Here is a 22,773-nt window from a genome sequence, read left to right on the forward strand (position 1 = left end):
GATCTTAAGACATCCACTTACTAGGCCAGGCGTGGTGGCTCACGCCTGTAATCCCAGGATTATGGGAGGCCGAGGTGGGTGGATCACGAGGTCAGGAGATCGAGATCATCCTGGCTAACATGGTGAAACCCAGTCTTTACTAAAAACACAAAAAAATTAGCTGGGCGTGGTGGCACACACCTGTAGTCCCAGCTACTCGCAAGGCTGAGGCAGGAGAATCACTTGAACCTGGGAGGCAGAGGTTGCAGTGAGCCGAGGTCGCACCACTGCACTCCAGCCTGAGCAACAGAGTGAGACTCCATCTGAAAAAACACAAAAAAAAGACATCCAGCTACTCAAGACTAATTGTCCACTGCTGAACTTCTTATTCATTTGTGCACAAATGCTTGTGTGACATATATTGTATACCATTTTTTAAAACAATCAATTGAGTTTGAACTCTCAGCTCCCATCGGGGAAACCCTCCTCCAGTCATTCTGAGGACTCGCTTGGGGCAGATTGTATTTTTCACAGATGGCTGCAACAATATCTCCTTTCTTGAAAACTCTTCTAGAATTTTGTTACCCGCTGGTTAAGAAAGAGACTATGTACCCTGCTCTTGAACCAGGTAAGCCTTGGTGACTGCTTCTACTAATAGGATGCAAAGGAAGTGATCCTATATGACTTCTAAGGCTAGGTCACAAAATGCCATGCACTTCTAAGTGAGTCTTTGTTCTTCAAAACCAGCAGCCAAATTACGAAGAAGCTCAAGCAACCTGTGGAGCAGCCTCATGGAGAGGACCAAAGGCCTCCACAGCTCTGGCTGATCTCCCAGCTGGCAGCAAGTGCCAACTTGCTAGGTGTGTGAGTACACCATCTTGAAAATGGATCCCCAACCTCCAATTGAACCACCTGACATTGCATAGAGCAGAGATAAGCCGTTGCTGCTGAGCCCACCCCAAACTGCAGATTTATGGGCAAAATAAATGAGTGGGATGGTTTGTTACATAACGGTAGGAAACAGACACCCGCACTCATTCTCTTTACCTTCCTCCACCAGAGATGTGCAAAAGTCTTGGGGCCTTAACCTAGGCCCAGACACTAACAGGGAACTGGCCCCCATGTTCTTGCCTACTAGTTCTTTGAAGTCTCCTGCTCAGCTGTTCATCTTCCACCTTTGGGGTGGGGGAATCTTCTGAGAGCTTGGCAATCCTATAGCCATACCTCTCTGAGGTCTTGCCACTCCACCGTCTTCCCCACCTCCAAGTTGGCCATGGATATCTTCTCTCAAGGCTTTCTAGGGTGGTTCTTCTCACCCCTTTTCCCACCTCCAGAACTCCTGGCTCCACCTCTAGAATGGACTAGAGGTAGAGTCTCACTAGAAGTGTCTGTGCTCTCTGCCTGGCAAAATGCCCAAGGTGAGTCATGATAAAGCTTGCCTTCTGCTGGAAGAGAGGGGATAGGGACAATGCTGAGGGAGCCAACCCAATGTGATATTTCAGTGAATGACTCTGCCATGGTTTGAATGTATTGGAAACTGAATCCCCAAATTCATATGTTGATGGTATTTGGGGGTAGGGCCTTTGGGAGGATTAGATAAGGTCATCAGGATGGGGCCCTCATGATGAGGACTGGTGGCTTTATAATAGGATGAAGAGAGACCTGCGGTGGCATGCCCTTGCCCTCTCACCATGTGATGAGGCAGAAAGAAGGCTTTCACCAGATGTAGCCTCTCAACCTTGGACTTCCCAGGCTGCAGAACTATACAAAATAAAATTCTTTTATCGATTACCCAGCCTATGGTATTGTGTTATAGCAACGGAAAATGGACTAAGTTAGACTCAGATGCACATCTACTCAACAACTGTCCCTTAAGCTTCCAGGCACGTCCTAGAAGCTGGGGAGACAAGGCCAAATGGCAGTGTCACCATAGACCTGGACAAGAGGGCACCTGTGGCCACCCAGAGCCCACACCTGACCTTGATCATGCTTTGGGTGTTTAAAAACCTAGACTGCCTAACCAGCCCAAGCCAGTTTTTTTGTTTTGTTTTGTTTTGTTTTGTTTTTTGAGACAGGGTCTTGCTCTGTTGCCCAGCTGGAGTGCAGTGGTGCAATCTCAGCTTACTGCAACCTCCGCCTCCCTGGCTCAAGCGATCCTCCCACCTCAGCCTCCCGAGTAGCTGGGACCACAGGCACACGCCACCACACCCAGCTAATTTTTGTAGTTTTTGTAGAGACAGGGTTTCATCCTGTTGCCCAGGCTGGTCTTGAGCCCCTGAGCTCTTTAATCCTCCTGCCTCAGCCTCCCAAAGGGCTGGGATTTCAGGTGTGAGCCACTGTGCTCAGCCCCCCAGCCAGTTTTAAGGTTTACAAAGCTGCCTGCCCAGGTCCATCCTCCTGAGGGTACATCCTGTCCCTGGAACGTGCATTCATAGAGAGGTGACGAAGAGGTGGCTGTAGGCAAGGCGTGTGGGCAAAGTTTGGGTGTGTGGGCTGGAGTATCCACATGCCTGAGTCCTAGGCCACTTGTGACACAGGACAGAGATGGAGTGGGAAGAGAAGCGGAGTGGGTGGGCTGAGGGCTAGGGCCAGGCTATCCTCCTGCACTGCCATGTTCTTGCATAAAATTCTAAAGAGTCCAAGAATGCTAAATTTGAACATGGTCTCCCTGGTCATTAGAAAGAACATTTGTCAAGGCAGGAGAATACACATTTTATTTCACAGTCAGTTAAATGTTTAGATACAAGGTATCTGGTCCTTGATTTGCACTCTTAACTTGGGCTCTCCATGTTCGGGCAGGTCAGCATAACAGGACCAGTGCCCAGGCCCTGCACTCCTACAGGGAGACACTCTTCTGTAGGACTCAGACAATGACAGGGAGTATGGCAGAGATTCTAGAAGCTGCCTGAAGACTGCTCTCAATGTCACCACAGCTGCCTCTATCTCTAATCAGGAGTGGCAGGGCAGCAAGGGATAGCAGATGGGACTAATATGAGAGAATGTCTTCATGGGGGGAGGGGACAGTGAGGGGATCCAGCTGTTTTGCCAATGGCCAGTCCCCATCTGTCTGCTGGAGCCCTATTAACTTCAGTAGGGATGGTACTAGGTTCAAGAGGCTGAAGGAGAGACCAGAGCCGGCAACTGGGACATGAGGTTTTATTGGGAAACTTACACACAGGGATGGCCGGTGGCAGTGGGCTGGACAGGAGAACTGTACAGTCCCATGGCAGGCTGGGCAGGAGAGCCACAACCACTTACAAAAAGCATGCAGTTTATACATCATTCTCACTTAGCACCCTCCCCCTAACAACCCCCACCTGATAACCTTCATTTGGCCCCAAACAAAGAGCTTTGAACCCCTGTACACCCTGCATTCCACAGGATGGGCCAGGGTTCAAATGTTCCTTACAGATAAGGAATGAATCTCCAGGTTGGTCATTCCCGGATTCCTTAGCTCAAAACTCCAAACACACATTTGGGTGCATCTGCCATACAGGACCATTCTCAGGGTATGCTTAAGTCAAGTTATTGCTGTCAGGAGCATCTGCCATACACCATCACAAACACCCCCAGCTCGGAGGGAGCGGGGTGTGGAGTAGGGTGGAATAGGAGGAATTTTATGCCCATTTTGCATGGGCTGGGTAGAGTAGGGATCTGAAACCCAGCCCAAGACAGAATGGCACAGTGGTTCTCAAAGTGTGGTCCCCGGACCAGCATCCACATCATCTAGGAGCTTGTTAGGATCTTAACCACTTGCAGGATAGAGGGTGTCTCTCTGCGGGTATGACACACTGCTGGGTTTAAAGGATTCCCCAGCCTCACTTTTCTGACTTGGTGTGGGAATGCTATGAAGGAGACTTTTTGCTGAAAAGAGAACATTTTCTGAGCATGTATGGCATTCAAACGGTGGGCCAAATACTTTATGAATGCTGTCACATGTAATCTTCAACAGCTACCATCAAGATCGGTATGATTGTTATGGCTCATTTTATTACTATTCCCTGTTTAAGGGCTCATCCCAGAGGTTAAGTATCTTGCCTTGTCCTGGGTTTAAAACGCAACCAGGAAGCTACCTAGGTCTGTGTGATTCTCAGACCACCCTGACTTCTTTACAGTTTGCTCAACAGTTGTTCATGCTTGAATGTGATTCAGAATCACCTGGAGGCCTTATTAAAACCAGTTGTCCCACAGTTTTCCATTCAGTAAGTTGGGATGGGGCTTCAAAATACGCATTCCTAACAAGTTCCCAGATGATGTTGCTCCTGGTTCAAGGACCACGCTGTGAGAACTACAGTGCTGGGCTGGGATCAAGCTCCCGCCCTTACTCCACCCGTACAAAGCGCTCTTAATCATACCCTCCCACAATGGTGTGTTGTGAGATGACAATGTGATAATGGAAGTGAAAGAGCTTTGTCAGCTGCACAGGTGAATGCCCCTGGTCATTAACCAGGTAATCTGCCTGAGGCTAGTCCTCTGGAGCCTGGGAGGGCAGAGGGCTGGGACGCAGGGTGGGCACCGCAGCCACCTAGAGAGCTCTTGCAGCCCACCTCAATTTTGGGCCACTTTTTCTTCAGGGAGAAAGCCAGCTTTGAGGGCTTAGGCCCACAGCCCCTCCTGCCACTATTCTCATCAACCCACACCTCCTCCCTCACCTCAGGCAGCTGCTGGGCACTGCCCCAGCACTGGTTGTTCTGGGCTACTTCCCCAGGGGCCAGTCCAGGCAAGCTGGAGCTGCTCAAGCCTGTGACTCAGGACCCGAGGCTGGATCCCACTCACGCCCGCCTCCATGAGATTCAGAGCCCTCGACTTCCCTTCTCTGAGCCTTAAACTGCGCATTAGTAAAATAGGCGCAACGAGAGTACTCATGAGTTGTGGGAATTCAAGGGCTAGAACTTTATTCAGCGCTTGGCATAGAGCCTGGCCCCTGGCAAGGATTCAATCAATGGTAGTCAGTATTTTCAAAAAGTTCCTAGGCCCAGGCCGCCTCCTGATAGAGGCCCCGACTTGGGACACAAACCGCTCCCACGCCGTTCCCCGGCTGCACCCGGATACACCCGCCCTGGAATGCCAGCGTGGGGGCCCCAGGGCTACCCGCCCGAGCTGAGAGGGGCAGGGCAGGGCAGGATTAGGAAGGCGCTGAGCCCAGGCTGGGGCGGGGAGAGGCGTGGCCTCACCCTACTAGGGCCGGGGGAGGGGGTGGGCTCGAAGGAGAAAGTGAAGGAGGCGGGGGCGCTGGGAGGGCCCGGGAGGAGACCGGGAGGACGAGGTAGGCGGGAGCTGGGCGGGACCGTTAGGCAGCGCCGTGAGTGGACAGGGCTGGAGCGGGGCGGGCTTCATCCCCAGTGTAACCTGGGGGCGGGGCTGCCGGGATAGAGGAGAGACGCCGTAGCGGGGCGGCGCCTCAGCTCCAGCAGGGCCCGGGGGCGGGGCTGGTCGGGGTAGGGCCATAGTGGGCGGGGCCTGGCCGGCGGGAGCGCACCGCCTTCCCAAAGGGCTCGGGGGCGGGGCCGGCGGAGGGGCGCCGAGGGGGCGTGTCCTCTGGGGGCGGGGCCTGCCGAGTCCGCGGCGTTCCCCGGCTGCAGCCGGGAGGGGGCCGAGGAGTGACTGAGCCCAGGGCTGTGCAGTCCGACGCCGACTGAGGCACGAGCGGGTGACGCTGGGCCTGCAGCGCGGAGCAGAAAGCAGAACCGGCAGGTGAGCAAGGGGGCAGCGGGCCGGGGTAGCCTGCTGGACAACCAGAGGCAAAGTTAGTTTTAGCCCCCGCTTCTGCGGTCCGGCTCGGACAACTTTCCTCGGAACTAGTGACAGGTCGGGGCAGCTGGTGGGTGAAAAGGAGCTTTAGCCCCCAGTCCTGAACCCCCAGTTCTCACACTCGGCCGTGCACAGCTGCGTGATCCTGGGTCCGTCCCTCCACCTGGCTCTGGACCTCCCGGGTTCCAGCAGGAGGAAGTGAACCAGGTGAATTCCACGCTCCCGTTGCCCTTTCTCACTTAAAACGCCGGAAGGTGAGAGCTGGCAGGTGAGAGCAGGCTGCAGGTCGCCACAGGTGTTCCCATCGCGTTGCCCTCTGCAGTTTCTCTCCCTGCAAAACGGGACTGAGAGAAGCGAATTGCTTTAAAGAGTGCACTGTTTCCTCGGTTGGGGCTCGAACCCACGAACCCTGGGGAAGAGGAGGCCAAAGCAGGGAGGTTCCATTTCCCGCCTCACCTGCTTCCCACCAATTCTAACAGTTCAACTGAGCCGGACCCCCTAAGACTTCAAGTTGGAAACTCAGTGGGGCTTTTCCAGGTGAGCTGGCCTGAGCAGGAGGTTGGAAACTGGGGAACAGTTCTTACACTGGTGAGTGGGGAAGAGAAGGGAAAACCCCACCAATCCTTGGGCCCAGGGTCAAGCCCAGGGCCCCAGGGGCCCTTGCAGCATACCCGGGGTTAATTTCTTGGCTGACGGGTTCTGTTCCTGGAAGTGGTGGGTGCTCTGTGCTGGGCCCCAGTAGCGGGGCAGCGTAGTTCTGTGGTTAAGGGCTTGGGCTTTGGGATCAAACTGATTTGGATTCCATTCCCCCTCCAAACTTCAGTTTCCTCACCTGTAAAATGGGGATAATGACAATATCCAATGGCAGGAGCAAGCACTAAATAGAATAGTGTGTATACACTACTTAGCAAGGCGCCAGGAAACCAGTGAGACCTCCCTCTGTGACAGCTGCTTTGATGCGGGTGGGCAGGTGATGGGCTTGCTTCCTATGGGGAATGAGCCTTTTTTTTTTCTTGGAGAGATGGGGTTGGCTACAGCCCCTCCTGACCTTGTGAAAGCCAGAAATTGCCACCTGCCACCAACATCACTCTATTTGAGGGATGAGGACTGTGTCATCTGGAACAAAGAGTGGCTGAGTTTTCTGTAATGTTGCTTGAGGTTGGTGAGTGTTGAGTTAAATAAGTCTAAAAATGTTTACTGAGCACCTACTATATGCTAGAGAGAGCTAGAGGATACAGAGGTGAACTAGCCAGGCCTGAGTTGCTGACAATGAGGGCTCCCCCATCCCTACCATGTCCCTGTAGAGAGGATCAGTCATACCCAGGGCTTATGACCAGATGAGATTTCATGGGTCTGTGCTGCCCTGGTGGCTGGAATCCAGCTATACCATTGCACAGTTGGCTTGGGATGGAGGTGAGGGGCAGTGTGGGCACCTGATATCTAAGCAGGGTTGGACACCGAAGGACGCTGAAGGTGCTGCATTATGTTGGCTCCCTGCATCTTCTGGGAGATAAGCTGTACAGTATGGAACAAACTGGAAAGTGCTGTGGGACAGAGACGGACTGGCGGCTGCGCTGTGTGCAGGAGACTGTGTGTGTATGTAGGGCAGGGGGAGGTGTTCAGAAGAGTGAGACACTTGAGAAGCCAGGGCAGGGGGTGGGGGTAAGGAGGCTTCCTGGAGGGGGTGAGACTTGAATAGGACTTTCTGTCTGGGCTCCTGGTCCTGGTTTGGCTTGGATCAACATGGGACTACAGTCTCTTCAAGCACTGAAGTGGCATAAATTGGAGTTTGGTATGGTGGGGAGGGAGAGGGTCTGGTAGGTGGTGCCTGAGGTGGGGAGGAGGAGACGTTCATTTCAACAGAGCCTACCTAGTGAGCCTTAATGGAAAGCCCTCCCCACCACCACCCCCACTTCCTGCTCGATGAATGACAAGTGACCACATAAGGCCTGCACCCTCAGGTTGCTTACCATCCGGGAAGGGGCTTACACAAGAATACCAGGGACTCTGATGCAAGATAAATGAAAAAAGGATTAGAGGGATCTTCAGGGCCTTACAGACTGGGAAGATTTCAGCAGCCAGAATGAAGATGGTGTCTTGAGGAGAGGAAAATGCCTAGGCAGAGGCAGGGAGGTCAACCTGTCCTGAGAATTCTCGAGAAACCTCTAGGTTGCTCATTCTGGCTGAAGTTTGGGACCGTGTGGGGATATGCAGTGGGAATAGTAGGTGGGATCAGCTTACGGAGGGCCTTGAATGCCAGGATAAGAACTTTGGATCTGATGTGCAGAAAGTGGGAGCCACTGAAGGTTTCTGAGGAGAGGAGTGACACAACAGAGCAGCACTTTAGGAAAGTCAGTCTGTACCAGATGTGCTGGGGTGGAGGATCCAGCGGTCAAGGGATAATGAACCAATGGCTGCAGTGACTGGGAAGAAGGGGTCTGGGTGGCTTTGGGGATGTCTGCAACTGGGAGTGAAGGAAGAGACACCAGCCACAGGGATAGCAAAGGCACCATTGGAGGGGTGGGAGGGGACTATTCCAGCACATTTGCACTTCTTTCTCCTCCCCGTCCTGTCTGGTACATAGCAGGGTCTCAGGAAGGTGGCCGGATTGGGTGAGTGGCGGGGTTGCTGGGAGGGTGATGAATGCTACAGAGGGGTTTGCCCATGAAGGGGAGGCATCTGGGCTGAAAGGTGGGAGCCTGTGCCAGCCACCAGTAAGTTTGGGAGTCGGGGGCGGGGTGGTTAGAAGAAGTGCCTGCTGATCCCTCCCTCCCATCCCAGCCCAGGGAGGATAGGGGTGAGAGGTCAGCCATGTGCTATCTCTGGCAGTGGGTGAGCAGTCAGGGCACAAGTTTCCCACAGTAGGGGTACTGGGGCAGGATTTTGGCTTCCCTGGGCTCCTCTGAAGTTTCTGCTATGTGGGGGCGGCCCCCTCTGTCTTGAGGCCTCACGCTTTAGAGCCAAAGCCTGGAAGCTCCCACCAGCCATCCCCTTCCACCCTGGGTACCCAAACCTGTTCCCCTAAGGACCAGACAGTCCTCCCTCAACCCATGGCTGAGCAGCCCCAAGTTCTGAGTGTTGTTTCAGATTCGGAGCATCTGGGGCCAGCTGGCACCCCTGATTCTGGCTTGACCTTGGCCTTGGCCTTCTGCTCCAAACCGTTATACCCACTTCCTCTGCCCCATGGGAAGCTCACAGGGGGCGGTTATGACTTAATCAAGAACATCAAACGGCCAGGAGCTGGCTCTGTGAGAGGTGGGAAGGGAGGGAAGAGCCTGGACTGTTTGGCCTGGGCCCCTCCGTGGGACAGGACCCGTTTAATCTCAGCAGGAACTGCCCTACCCACCCGCTTCCCCTCCACTAAGCCGGGGTCTGAGGAGCTGGGAGGGGAAGCCCAGAGGTAAACATGGAGCGAGTGGTGTGGGATGTGTCGCTCCCCTCGCCCCTGATGCTGCCCTAAGAAGAGGCAGACAACCACAGACCCGGGGCCTCTGCAACAGGCCCAGCTGGTGTCTCTCGGAGGCTGGCTGGTTCCTGACTCACCCCCGGGCTTCCCCTTCCACTGTGGTTTTCCTGTCAGCAGCTGATTCACTGTGCTGACATGGACAGGCAGCTGATGGAGGAAAGAGACCTGTGTTCTGGTCCTTGGAGTTGGCTGCTGCTCTGCTGTGTGTATGTTGTGTGACCTTAGATAAGTTCCTTCTCTCTGGGATTCCTTCCCTGACTTGCTGATGCCCCATTCTTTCCTTGGCTCTCGGGGAGTTCTGGGACCTGGGATCTATCCTTTGCAAAGTAGAGTATGTCTGTGAACACCCACCCATACTCAGGCATGCACACACACACAAAAACAACCCCAACCCAGAGGAGCTGGGCAGCTCCCCTCAAAGAGCACTTGATCCTACCTCCCTATTCTTACCTTGTTTCCCCCACCTGAAGCACCTTTATCTACTTTCTGCCTGTTAACAGATTAGGGAGATGATGGTATGGCATGGCGGTAAAGCACTGGACTTTAGAGTTGAGATCTCGGCCCTGCCAATTTCTAGCTACGTGACTCTTTCTGAGCCTCAGTTTTTGAACCTGCAAATGGGGATAATAATGGTCATGACTTCATAGGTCATGAGGAGAAGACAAAAAAGTGCACATGAAATGCTTAGTATTGTTATACCTAGCACATAGTAAATGCTCAATAAAGGAGAGCCATTGTTGTTTGCTGTATCTGGTTGGTCTTTCAAGGCTGGTGTCAGGCTCCTTCTCAGGCCCCCAGGGACACTCCCAGAACACCTTCCTTCTGCACAGGGCCTCTGTGCCTCTCCAATATGTGTGTGCCCCAAGACGCTAGTCATGTCTGGCTATGTGGGGCTCTCTGGCTCTTCCTGGGGGTGGCTGGGTCTCCTCACTGTGACGCTTAGCTTCCTGAGGGGCAGTAGGTCTGAACATCGCTGGCTGCCTTTCCCAAGCCCCTCATTACCCTTCACCTTCTCCTCTGTGCTTGTCTACACTGTGTACCCTCCTCTTTGATCCTGCCACTTTGTGGTGTATGACATGTTTCCATGAGCTCTCCTGGGCAGGCACTGCCCTGTCCTGTCTGTATCTCTGATTCCTGGCATACAGCAGGCACTTGGGGATCGATGACTGAATGAATAGGTTAGTGGTTCTCTTGGGTGAGGCCGGGGGTATCAGCAGGACCCAGCTTGGTGCCACATACCAGGTGACTCCTTGGCAAAGTGGAGCCGAGAAACAGGACCTGGATGCTGCTGCCTGGCGCTTCAGGCCTGTGGGCCCCACTTCTGCAACCTGGATCCAGGGAGATGGGAATACACTGTCTGTCCTGGAATTGCTTTCAGCAGAGCTTCTGCTTCTCTTCCGATGCCTGGCCTTTACCCTCCTGAGAGGGGAACAGCATGACTTCCTTCAGTCCTAACCCAGGGAGGGGCCACTCTGGCCTTTAGTGAACTCTGACTCAGCCAGAAAGAGCATCTTGGAGTCAACAGTTGTTTGTGGAAGGTGCTGCTATCCTGTGGGGACTCAAGCTGGGGCCTGGAGAAATGGGACGGTGGCCTCCAGGAAGCCCATCCTGGACATCATCCATGCAGACCCCCAGGTGGGCAGCTCTGGGAAGCCCCACTCTCCCCTCTGATCTCCTACCCTGCAGCAGAAGCTTTTGCCTCTTCGCCGCCGCCCCACCCTGCAACTTGACTTTCCCTGCTGTGTGGAAGGGTGATCTGGTGTGGGAGTTGTTCAGAGTTCTGGGCCTTGGCTCTCAGGGTCAATGTGGAGAAGTGAACAATGCCCTGGTAGTTGGGCATTAGGAAGCCCGGGTTCAAATCCTGGCTCTGCCATAGAGCTACAGCATGACCTTGGCCAGAGAGGTGACTTCTAGGCAGGTTTTCTTCCTTTTAGGCAGCAAGTGTTCCAGAAGCCTTCCTGAGTCCCAGCTGGGCTTGGGCCCGGGGGAGTGGGGAAGAAAGCCTGGGCAAGATCACAGACTCTGGAATCAAATTGCCTAAGGATGATTCCTGCCTCTGCTACTTACCAGCTGGGCGTGACTTTGTGTCTTACCCCTCTGTGCATCAGTTTCAGCATCTATAAAATGGAGACAATAATAGTACTCATCTCATAGGGTTGTTTGAGAATGATATATGAGCTAATGCATATGAAGCATTTAAGACAGCGCCTGGCACATAGTTAGTGCTATATATGTTCCTGCTGCTTTTGGTAGTGTTTTATTTTTTTTTTTTTATTTTTTTTGAGACAGAGTCTCACTGTATTGCTGAGGCTGGAGTGCAGTGGTGCAATCTTGGCTCACTGCAACCTCCACCTCCCGGGTTCAAGTGATTCTCGTGTCTCAGCCTCCTGAGTAGCTGGAATTTCAGGCATGCACCACCATACCAGGCTAATTTTTGTATTTTTAGTAGAGATAGGATTTCACCATATTGATCAGGCTGCTCTCAAACTCCTGGCCTCAAGTGATCCTCCAGCCTTGGCCTCCCGAAGGGATTACAGGCATGATCTACTGTGCTCGGTGTTTTTGGTAGTGCTGTTAATAGGAAGCAGGATGTAAGTCTTTGAAGAGCTTGAGTCTGGATATCAGGGGACCTGGGCTCCGTTCCCAGCTCATCTTTTACTTGCTGTGTTATCTTGGGTAAGTTATAGCCCTTCTTGGGCTACAAAACTATATTATCTTGCATTTGCTGCACTTGGCTTTTGTAAGTGAGGCACATGTGATGCCACAGTGGACGGCTGCAGGGTTTTATTCAGGGGAAGGACTCCTGGGGGCCTGGCTTATTCTCCTGCAGCCTAGGAAGGAAGGAAGGCTGTAGTGTGGGCAGGTCCCAGCTGCTGCCCTAAAGCATTGCAGAGACTGAATGGCAGAGCTGCTCCCCTACAACTCTACTCTTTCAGGCCAAAATATAGGCAACTACATGTAACGTACCCGTTACGAAATACAATTATATAGATTAGATTACAGACCTTTATTATCTTTTTACTTTCCCCTATTTTCCAAATCTACAGTGAGCCCATATTTTTTTATGCTCAAGAAAAAACCCATTCATACAATGAAGCTATAAAAAACATACCACACATATTTGAACAAAAATGTATTATATGAACTTGGGATCATATTGAAGTTCTTTTTGTGAATAAATCATATTTTTTTCGAAAGAGGGATGGGATGTTGGTTTGAAGTGAATATCAATTTGACAAGCCTCAGAAGACTTGGAGGGAGTGCCTATGGTAGGAGCGTTCATTGTCCGCAGCCGCCCAGGCTGGGAGACAAGAGTTAGATATGAATAGGAGTGTAATCCGCCTTCCCATGCGGTGGGCACACCCTGATCGTTGGGTGGTGGTGTGTAGAAAGCTTTTTAACAGTAGTTGAGATCAAGTTCCTTAATGAGCATTCTGAGCCTCAGTTTCCTCATCTGTGAAATAGGGATGGGCTGCTGTGAGGGTTAAATGAGCTAAACACACATTGAAGATGGAGCTCTAAATGGAAGCTGGTGGAAGAAGGTGGCTTTACATCTGGAGTCCAGAGGGCTTGCTGACTGGCCTGTCCTGGACCTGGCAGAGTTACCCGTCCCGCCACAGGACGTGCTGGACAGGAGCCAGCCTCCTGCAGGACCAGATAGCAGGAGCAGAGAACAGCCCAGACAGAACTCTCCCTGCGGGCAATTTGGCTCTGCGAGGGGCGGGGCCCCACTGAGTCTGCCCTATGTGTCTCTAAGACGAACCAATCATAAGCCTCCCGGGGCGTGGCGTGAAGCAGGGGAGTTGGTAGGGGAGCGCAGAGCAAGGCCTGAGGTGTTTCCCTGGCAGAGGTCCCTCCACTGGGAAACAAACGGAGAGGGGAGTATGTGTTCCCACGTGTACACATAAACCGTTTTGAATGATACCTGGTATGAAGTAAGCACTCAATAAATGTTTGTTGTTGCTGATAATAACAATTGGTAAATTATACTAGTACAGTTGGAAAACCACCTCCCACTCACTGTCTTAAAAGGTGGAATATAAGAATGCTTTTGCAGTGGGAGTTATGAGACATCATCGTATATAGAGGAAATAGAAACTTGGCAGGGGAGGTTTGATTTATCTGAGGTCATGGAGCAAGTGGGTGTCTAGGCCTTGAGTCACCTTTGGACATGTAGATAGCCCACCTCTCTGACCCCTGGCCTTTCTGACCACACAGCAGTGGAGTAACTGAGGCAGGGAAGATGTGTCCTCTACTCTGAACTAGTCACTTATTTTCCATCCGAAAGCCCCTCTTATCTGCTTTCTCTGCCCCACACCCTCTCCTGGCATGGTTGAGCAAGTCTCCTTGTTTGCCAGGAGACGGTATAGCATGGCACTATGGTTCTCAAAATGTGTGCCTATCAGGAATCCCTAACCATCCCTGCAAGTTGCAGTCAGGGAAACACTGGGGCTGTGCCTACAGCTTGGGGTTCTTCTAGCTTCTCAGGCATTGATGTCAGCCAGGCCTAGCTATGGGCACAGTGTCTGTTCACCTCTGGGCAAGTTTCTTGGCCTCTCAGAGCCTTGGTTTTTATGAGGATTAAATGAGATAATGCTGGTAAAATGCTTCGTGGCAGGCCCAGGGAAGAGTGCACCCTCAATGAAGCCAGAGGTTAAGGGTGGTGATGATGAGCAAAGGCTGCTCCTGTCATTACTTCAGGGGAAATGATAGGGAGTCTTCCTGTCCGAAGGCTGAGGTCCCTGATCTGGAGTGAGGGAGCTTTCCGGGGTTGCTTGAAGCTCTGCTGGGGGGTCAGCAGAAGACTTAGATTCTCTGTAGTCTTGGTCCCCAGACAACCCAGCCTTGACCTGGGTGCTCTTGGCATAGAGTTGAGGGCAAAGTTGAGGGCTTACGTTTAGGGTCACAGGATCTTGGTGTTGTGAGAAGCTCTGTGGTCCATCCAGTCAACCTACCTGCCCAGTCTGATCCCATGGACCACATCCAGCCTTTGCTCGCACACCTCAAGGCTTGGAAAGCTCATGATTTTTTATTTCTGGAAAGAGCTGACTCTTAGAAAATAGGGGATAGAATCTGAGCAAACCCACCCACCCTTGGCTTCCCCGTGTTGATCCTGATCTTGCTTGTTGGAATTACACACAATGTGGAAACTCCCTGGTGGGACCAAATCTTGTAGGGGAAGACCCCAGGCCAGCAATTCTGACATAGGAAGGAGATTTTTCTTTTAAAAACTTTATCTAAACTAAATGGCTACCCCAAAAAACCCCCCAAACTTTCTGATTATTGAAGAAAGAGGGGTTTTTTTTTTGTGGAAAAATTCAGGCGGTAAAGAACAGACCTGCAGGAGGAAATAACTGCTCAGAGATAACTGCCGTGAGCAGTTTGGTGTTTTGGCCTTAAAGACACACACATACAAGATTGGGATTGTACCACACAAACCACTTCCTGCACTGCCACTTTTGACTGAGTGCTGTATAGGGAGGGTTTTCCCATGTGATTGAGCATTCTTCTCCAGCAAGTTTCCCAGCTCTGTAGTATTGCACCATAGGAATCTTCTGTGACCTGGTTAAGCATTCCCCAGCCATTGCACATTTAGGCCCTTTGAATTTTTCATTAGTATCCACATTGCTATAATGATCGCCTTGTCCCTATGTATATTTTGTACTCAACTCTAATGAGCTCCATGGAATGAATTTCTAGAAGTGGCTTTCCAGCTCAGATGGTTTTTAAACTCAAGGTCAGAGGACCAGAATCTCCCGCCGTAACCAGTCTCCCAATTTCGCTTCAGCCCTACTGGTGGGGGAGCGTTCTGTCTGTCCCTGGTGCTAGTTGGCCTACCCACAGGAGGAGGAGGAGCAGGCTTTTAGGGTATGTGTATCTCTGAAAGAGAAGGAGATGGAGAAAGGCAGATAGATATAGGGGAGTGTTTTCTCTTCAATTACAGTCTGACTTTTGACCCTCTCCTCTCTGGGAGCCTGTGGTGTCATTAACTAATCATGGGCTCTCTTTACTATTTAATGACCTCTCCCCACAGTGACTCCTTCCTCCCCAACAGTCTCCTGGAAAGGAGGAGGTGGGAAGATGAGTCAGTGGGGGAAAGTTTCTCCAGAGTGGGTGGTGGGTGTTGCAGTGGTTCTCAAACTCTGACATGCATCAGTCCCTTGGATGGCTTATGAAAGCACAGATTGCTTGGCCCCACCCCCAGGTTTCTGATTCTGTGGGTCTGGGGTACTGCCTGAGAATGTGCATTGCTAACACGTTCCCAGGGGACGCTGCAGCTGCTGGCCCTGGACCACACTTTGGGTACCAGCAAAGTAGTGGGATGGGGCAGGGTGGGGTTCTGTGGTGAGTTTCAGCTCCTGGTGTTGCTGACAGTAGGAACCTTGTCCTGTTTAATAAAGGCTCATCTTGTGAGGCCTGAACTCACCTTCCCCTCCTACCCCCACCTCACCACCCCTTCTCCCATGTGTCCTTTGTATATATTGGGAACTTTCTGTGCAGGAGGACAAGAGGATTATCAGCATCCCCGTTTTACAGAAAGGAAAATTGAGTCTCTGACAGGTGACCTGCTGTGTCTAAGGATGTTGAAAGTAGGAGGGCTAGTACTGGAACCCTGGCGCTGTCACGTTCCCCACCTTGACTTCTCCAGTGCAGGTCTGGTGCGGAAGCAGAGATGCCTTCCCTGACCACTGCACCGGCCCCAAGTGAGGGGCCTGGGGAGGCAGGTTCCTCCACACCATCTCTGCGCTAGGATCTTGCTCCACTTCTTATCCCCCGACTAACTCTTCAGTAACGTGATCTTCTTCCAAGGTCTAGTGTTCTCCAGCAGTTTATGTTCCCAGTTATTGTTCTGGGCAGGTTTTCTAGGAAGCCAGGAACTTTCTCCTGTCAAGCCTGGGCTTCGTCTGGCAGGCACAACAGAGGGAAAAGAGAAAAGCCTCAGTTGTTGAGCATCTAATGTGTACCAGGCCCTGTCCTGGACGCTTTGCAGCCGTGATGTCAGGTCAGCCACCCCAGGTAGGGGTTAACATCAGGTCCCATTGTATAGATGAGGAAACTGAGGGTCCAGGCGGTAAAACAACTTACCCAAGTTCACAGAACTGAAAGGGGCAGAGCTGGGCTTTTGATTTCAAACTCAAGGCTGGGGTCTGGTCTGGGATGGCAGCAGGTCCTGTTCTGGAGGGAGCCGGGACGTGGAGTAAGCAGCCTCTGCCCCACCCGCCATCCACGCAGAGACGGTCAGCCCAAGGGTCAAAGCTCTCTTGGGATTCAGGGTCTTGCAGTGGGAGGGCACTGGCTGGTCACCAGGAGACCCCTTTCAAATCCTGCTCTGCTGCTGCCTGGCTGTGTGGCCTGGGGGCAAGTCACTGCCCAGTTTGGGACATCTGAGTCCTCCTTTCTCATAATGATCCCTTATGCTTTACAGCTCTTGGCAGTGGACATTTTCTCATGTACTTATTCCTGGTCCCTCAAGCCTTCCAGCACCCTGTGAAATAGGGCGGGCATTATTACTAAGCCCATTTTCACAGAGGATGAGGATGACAGGGCAGGGAGTTGCCCAGGATCCCACGGGCAGTTGAGGGATGGTACAAGAGCTAAGACTGGAACCTGGGTTGTCTTTGCTGCCCATCTTGAGCCCAGCCCCTAAGACGGGAGAACTCTTTCTCTCTATTCTCAGCCTTAGGATGAAGGATCCCAGAGCTCTTAGCTGGGCTGGTGGGTCCTGGGTACAAGGGGCCCAGGATCCCAGGAAGGGCTGGCCTGGGATCTTTGCTGTTGGCCAAGAACCCATGGGGAGGCAAGATAGGGTAGTCCAGGCTGTCTCTGTTTCTGACTCCTGCCCAGGCCTTGCACGTGAGGTCCTTGGTGCTGCGGGGAAGGAGGGGTTCAGCCCAGGTTTTCCTCCCAGCTCGGCTGCTTGCTTCTCCTGGGAACTGTGCTTGTCCTCTAAAATGTATCATGCAGAATTTTCCAGACTCTCACACATGGGTGCCTGGGCCCTGCAGTTTCACCTGAATGCCATCACTTCCTCCTGTCTTCCTCATTCTTCTACACCTGGCTCCAGCCACCTTCTTCCCTCGGGGAAGACTTGCTCCTCTGGCCAAGCCGACTCAACTCTCTCGGGTTCTGTGCAGTGGGCGAACTGGCTGACCAGGTTGGTTAACTCCCCAGTGAGGCATGAGAGCAGGGCCTGTGGCTGGTGTGGGTCCAAGCCCCTGCAGGGTCTGGCAGGGCATGCAGCTGAGTCTATGCATGCTAGGGAAAGGTTAGCCTCAGACCTGTAACTCTCAGGCTTGTGACTTTCAGCAAGTCACTTATCTTCTCTGAACCCTGGTTTCCTTCGTCGAAAAGTAAGGAAGCTACTTTCCTTGTTGATAGCTTCTGATACTTTTAGGAGATAAAGTGCAAAACATCTAGCACTGGTGCCTGGGGGTTCATGGTACTCAGGAAATGCCAGTCCCTCATCTTCCCCGCAGTGGGCTCAGGCTATGTTCTGCCTCCACCTACCCCAACCCGCTTGAGTAGGGCGCCGGGTTGGGCCTTGGCCTAAGGCCTGAACTATAGGTAGCTCTAGGTAGGGGGTGTCCTCGGCAGATAATTGGCCAAGGACTGGGCACAGGGACAGAATCAGGCTGATTTAATCAGACTCTGCCAGTTCCAACTTGTGACTCTCCCTGGGCACGTTACTAACCCCCCTGAGCCTCAATTTCCAGATCTGTAGAAAGAGATACTCTGTCTCCTGTGTTCTCAGGATCACACATGATCGGCAAACAGGAGACCAGGGGATGGGGCCCAGGCAACCTGAGGGCGGCCTCCCAGGAGGCTTGGGTCAGGCCAGTGGCTGCTTATTTACATATCAATTTTCCTACTGGGGAACAAATAGTCCCCTTTTCCTCTGGACACCCGGAGGCTCTCCAGGCCCATATCTCTTAGTGCAGTGCCTGGTTTGCTGGGTCGCCCAGGGAAGGAGGCAGCCTCTCTCTGAGCTCCTATATGCCTGTGGGAAGAGAGCCAGGGAGCCAGCCCAGGTGTGAGGCCCTGCCTGGTTCTATCTGAGACCACGATGGTGTCGCCACATGTCCCATGCCTGGCCCCTGGGGACAGACCCCTTCCTATAGCACCTAGCACCTTTTCTTCTCACCTCTGTCTGTACATCTGTACACCCCCCTTCTAGCTCCATGTGGCCCAGGGCCTTCTCACGGCAATAATGATCACCACACTTCCCTTTATTGTGTGTTTTGCTACTCAAACCACACACCTCCCTCTAGGACAGGAATGAACCGTTACTACTCAGGGAGGGGAACTCGCCCAAGGCCCACAGCCGGACTCACTATCCTCTCTGCCTGCCCCAGCTCTCAGTGGATGTCAAATTCTTGGCTAAATCCATCAGCAATGGAAAGTTGGTTGGCCCTGGGAAGAGGAGAGGCTGGCGGATGGCTAGGTCCAGGACTGGACCAGGGGGGATGGGGTCCCAGATTTCCACCCTGCATTAGGAGCTGGCATAGGGACTGTCCCCACTGCACAGATAGGTAAGCTGAGGTTTGGGGAAGGGGAGTGATTGATCACAGCCTAGAGCTGGCTGGGCTCGTTCCCCTTCTCTCTTCCTCCCCATGGCCCTGAGTTGCTCTAGTGGAGGGGATTGGATGGGGCTGTTTGGGACCCAGATGTTCATTTTGTCTTATCCGCTGCCAGCTGAGGTCAGGTCCCTTCTGTCTGCCTCAGCTTCCTTAGGGGGCTCAGAATGGCTGGACCAGAGCACTGCAGTGCCCTTTCTCATCATAAAGACCTGGCCAGCAGCCTGCTCAGGAATCACATTTGGTGGGGTAACAGGCTTTTTCCCAGGGCACAGCGCCGCCGCTCCTAGAATATGGGGGAGGCCAAGGCTGAGAAAAATGTGCTGGGGAAGGGTCATTGTTAATGGGAGGTAGTGAGGGGGCAGGGTGGGTGAGGCTAGAGGGTGGGCCCATTCCTTCGGAGGCCACAGGGGAGGCAGGACTCTTGGCTACAAAACAGGGGGAGACAGAACATGCAGGGCAACCTCTGGGGTGGCCCCAGAGCAGGAGCTGGGAAGCTGGCCTGGCTCCAGGGGTGGGTGTGGGATCCTCCTGGGTCAGCAGGGCCTGCACTTCCAGGCTGGCCTCACCGCAGGCTCCCCTAGACTTCCCAGTGAGACCTGACAGGGCCTCAGGGTCTGCAGGTTGGTGCTCCAGGGGACCAGAGGCTCCCTTCACCCTCGAGTCTATCTGTGTCTTAGTCTCTCTGTCCCGGCCTCTCTCACTCCCTGCTCTGTACCTTGCTCTGCCCAAGCCCCTCAGCAATCTCAGAGGAGAGGCCCAGGGAGCCCTGGGGAGGGAGCCCTGACAGGCCCGTGCTGGTTTCCTTTTGTTACCAGTGTTCCTGCCAGAGCTGCCAAGTGTCTGGGCTGGTTAAATGGCCGCTTCCCTGCCTGGGAACCAGGGGCCCTCTGTGGGAAGCACAGCCCCTTTATTCCCAGCTTGGCAGGCCCAGATCTCCACAGTAGACCATGGAAGTGGGTCTCTCAGGGCCACCCCTTGCAGGAGCTGGGCTCCCGTCATGGAGAGGGCTCAGTACGCTGGAGACTGGGGCCTGTGGGCTGGGTGAGGTTGCCTCGGACACTCTGGGTATTCCAAGGCTCTCAGGATGTTAAAGAGAGAGACTTGGATGATCACAGAAACAGGGAGTGACAAGGAAGAGGGGATGGCTCCAGGGAGCCACAGACAGAGATAGGGACCCTCACAGAAGGGAAGAGGCAGGTGAGGGAGAAGAACTTCAGAGAGGGCTGAGGCCCCACAGAGCCCTGCCCTGCCCTCTCTTCTCACCTGGGCTGAGCTGCCTCCAGCTAGCTCTCAGCCAAGAAGACTCCCCACCCCCAAGTTCTTGTAGTTAGAGACCTGCTTCTACCCTCCACACCGGCCCATCTCTCTGTGTTTTCACCCAAGGATCTATGGAGACACAGTCCCTGTACCTATGTGCGTCACTTTGCCTTCACTCTGTCTCACTTACTCCTCTCTCTGCCCATCAAATACTCCTAAAGGTCTGCAGAGTACTGAGAACTATAGCCTTGGGAGGCAGGAAGGATTAGCCCATTGGACAGATGAAGGAACTGAGGCTTGGAAAAGTTAAATGACAGTTAGGAAAGGGTAGACAGGCCAGGCGCGGTGGCTCACGCCGTAATCCCAGCACTTTGGGAGGCTGAGATGGGTGGATCACTTGAGATCAGGCTGGTCTATGTAGTGAAACCCTGTCTCTATTAAAAATACAAAAATTAGCCAGATGTGGTGGTGTGCGCCTGTAATCCCGGCTACATGGGAGGCTGAGGCAGGAGAGTCTCTTGAACCCCGGAGGCAGAGGTTACAGTGAGCCAAGATCATGCCACTGCACTCCAGCCTGGGCAACAGAGTGAGACTCTGTCTCAATAAAAAGAAAAGAAATGGTAAACAGAACCAGGGTTTGAATCTATGTCTGTCTGATTGTCTATCCTAAATTCTCGTGATGAGATAATTAGGGCTGCCATATGGTGTTGCCTGAAAGTCTGTGCTGGAGAATGTTTTGGAAAGGCTGCCTCGAGGATGTGGCATTTCAGCAGCCCTGTCTCTACCTTCCTGAGCTCAGTGCCTGGGGAGGGGAAGGCATGATGTGACAAAAGGTTTGCCTGTTGCCATGTGGGGTCCCTGATTAGAGTCCCCCTCCCTCTCTCTAATCACCCTACTCAGGGCCCACACCCTTTTGTTAGCCACCTACTCCAGCTGGCTAGGCTCTGGGATCAGTGTGCAAGCTGGTCACTAGTGCCTAATGTCACCCCAGAGTGTCTTCAGTTGGTTGGGTTTGGAAGCTGGGCCCTAAAACCCAATTAATCTAGGCTGGGCCTTGGTGGGGTAATTTTCATTACCTGTCATTTACAACTTTGTTTCTGCAGGCAGCATGGTGTGACAGTAAAGCTCAGGGGCTCTGGGAGGGTCAGATGTTGGGGTTCAACTCTCTGCCCAACCAGCAAGGTGACCTTGGGCAAGGCCCTTGACCACCCTGAGTCTCAGTTTCTGCAGTTGTACAATGGGGTGATGAGCAGTGGCTTATCTCATAGGATCATTGCAGGGATAAACTGAGCCACGTGAAGGACTTGGCACAATGTCTAGCTAGTAATCATGCAAACATGTTTGCGTTTGTCATTGTTAAACACTTGAGTCTGTGTTCTAGAGAGCCCCTTTTGTCCTTCAGAGGGAGATGCAGTCAGCAGGCTGCTTTGTCTAATTGCTCGTGTTCATGTCTGAGCCTCTCCAGACTGGGTGCTCCCTGAGGGCAGGGATGGGTTGGAGTCATCTGTTTCCTGTTTCACTCCAGCTCCGGGCCAACCTGGAGTGGGGATTCAGTGAACTGCAGTGGATGGTGGCTCAGGACAGAAACTGAGCGCAGAAGGGCCACTTGGGAGGCCCCTGGGAGGGCAGCCCCTCAGGCCCTCTGGATCATGAGCTGTGTATTCTAAGAGGAGAGGGTGCGGTTTCCTATGAGGTCCCCTCTGAGGGCTAGGCCTGGTTCCATGTGCTGCTGTTCCATCTCGGCCCTCTGTGTCCACCTTCTTCATGGCTGGCTGGTGGAGGGAGAGAATTCTGAAATGCTGTGTGTTTGCTAAACCTGCAGGTACCTGGCCCCACCCCCAGATGCTCTGATTTCACAGTCCTGGGACCAAGGCTTTGCCCCTTTAACACCTGGCTGCAGTGACCACCCTCTCTGCCTTGAGATTGCCTTGGTGGTGGGAAGTAATGTCACAAAGTCAGTAGGATATTGAACTCCAAAGTCAGAGAGTCTTGAGGGCAGAGCTCAGCTGCACTACTGTCCCCTGTGTGACCAGGGCCAGTGCCGCCACCCTCCTGAATCCCAGTGATCCTTCCTGGGGTTTGGGGGCTGAATGAGATAAGATCAGTGAAGCAACACTCCCATCGTGGATGCTTTCATGAATGTTCCTTTTGCTCCTAGGTCTTTCCTCTGCCCAACCTCATTTCAAGTTCTTGGGTGGTGGTGACCTCCCTGGGGCAGTCTGCAGGAACCCTGTGTCCATCCCATGCCTCAAGGGACAATCTTTATGCAACTTCCTTGCTCTGGGACCTAACAGGACCTATTCCCAGAATCCTCTGCCTCTGTCATGCTTACAGCCTTGGGTTTGGCACGCTGATTCTGGTTTCCTCTTGGAGGGTCCTAGATAGACTGTTTTACAGATGAGAACACTGAGGCTCAGTGCAGGTAGGCAGCTTGCCAGAGGTCATGTGGATACTGAGAAATGAGATTTGGAATTTAGATCTCTCTCAGGGCCCATACTATCATCTGCTTCATTATTCTACCTCCAGTTGTGGCACTGGGAGAGAGCCTCAAAAGGTGGCTGACCCCTGAGACCCCACCTGGGAATCCTGTTGTCAGGGCCTCTGGAATCTGGGGCTTCTTGCAACCTCTCTTTAGCTCCTAAATATCCCTCTAGGTTAGAGCTTTCCGATCAATGAGCTGTTGAGATGGTTATCTCTGGAGCCCTTGAGAACAGAGCCCTAGGCTAGTAACCTCAAGCCAGA

The 22,773-nt window shown here is 52.9% G+C and overlaps 1 protein-coding gene across 2 annotated transcripts in view; it reads left to right on the plus strand.

Moving 5' to 3' along the window:
- The first annotated feature begins 5,507 nt into the window (after positions 1-5,507).
- CD82 (CD82 molecule) overlaps positions 5,508-22,773 on the plus strand; it is a 54,839-nt gene continuing 37,573 nt past the window's right edge. Inside the window, exon 1 of one of the 2 annotated variants that reach the window (XM_019037496.4) lies at positions 5,508-5,673. The gene's annotated coding sequence lies outside the window, so the exon portion shown is untranslated. Of the gene's footprint in view, positions 5,674-6,214; positions 6,268-22,773 lie in introns of those variants that run through there. The other variant, XM_019037497.4, reaches the window with a different exon arrangement.

The sequence above is a fragment of the Gorilla gorilla genome, chromosome 9 (assembly GCF_029281585.2).
Source record: "Gorilla gorilla gorilla isolate KB3781 chromosome 9, NHGRI_mGorGor1-v2.1_pri, whole genome shotgun sequence".
In the NCBI taxonomy this organism is placed as follows: Eukaryota; Metazoa; Chordata; class Mammalia; order Primates; family Hominidae; genus Gorilla; species Gorilla gorilla.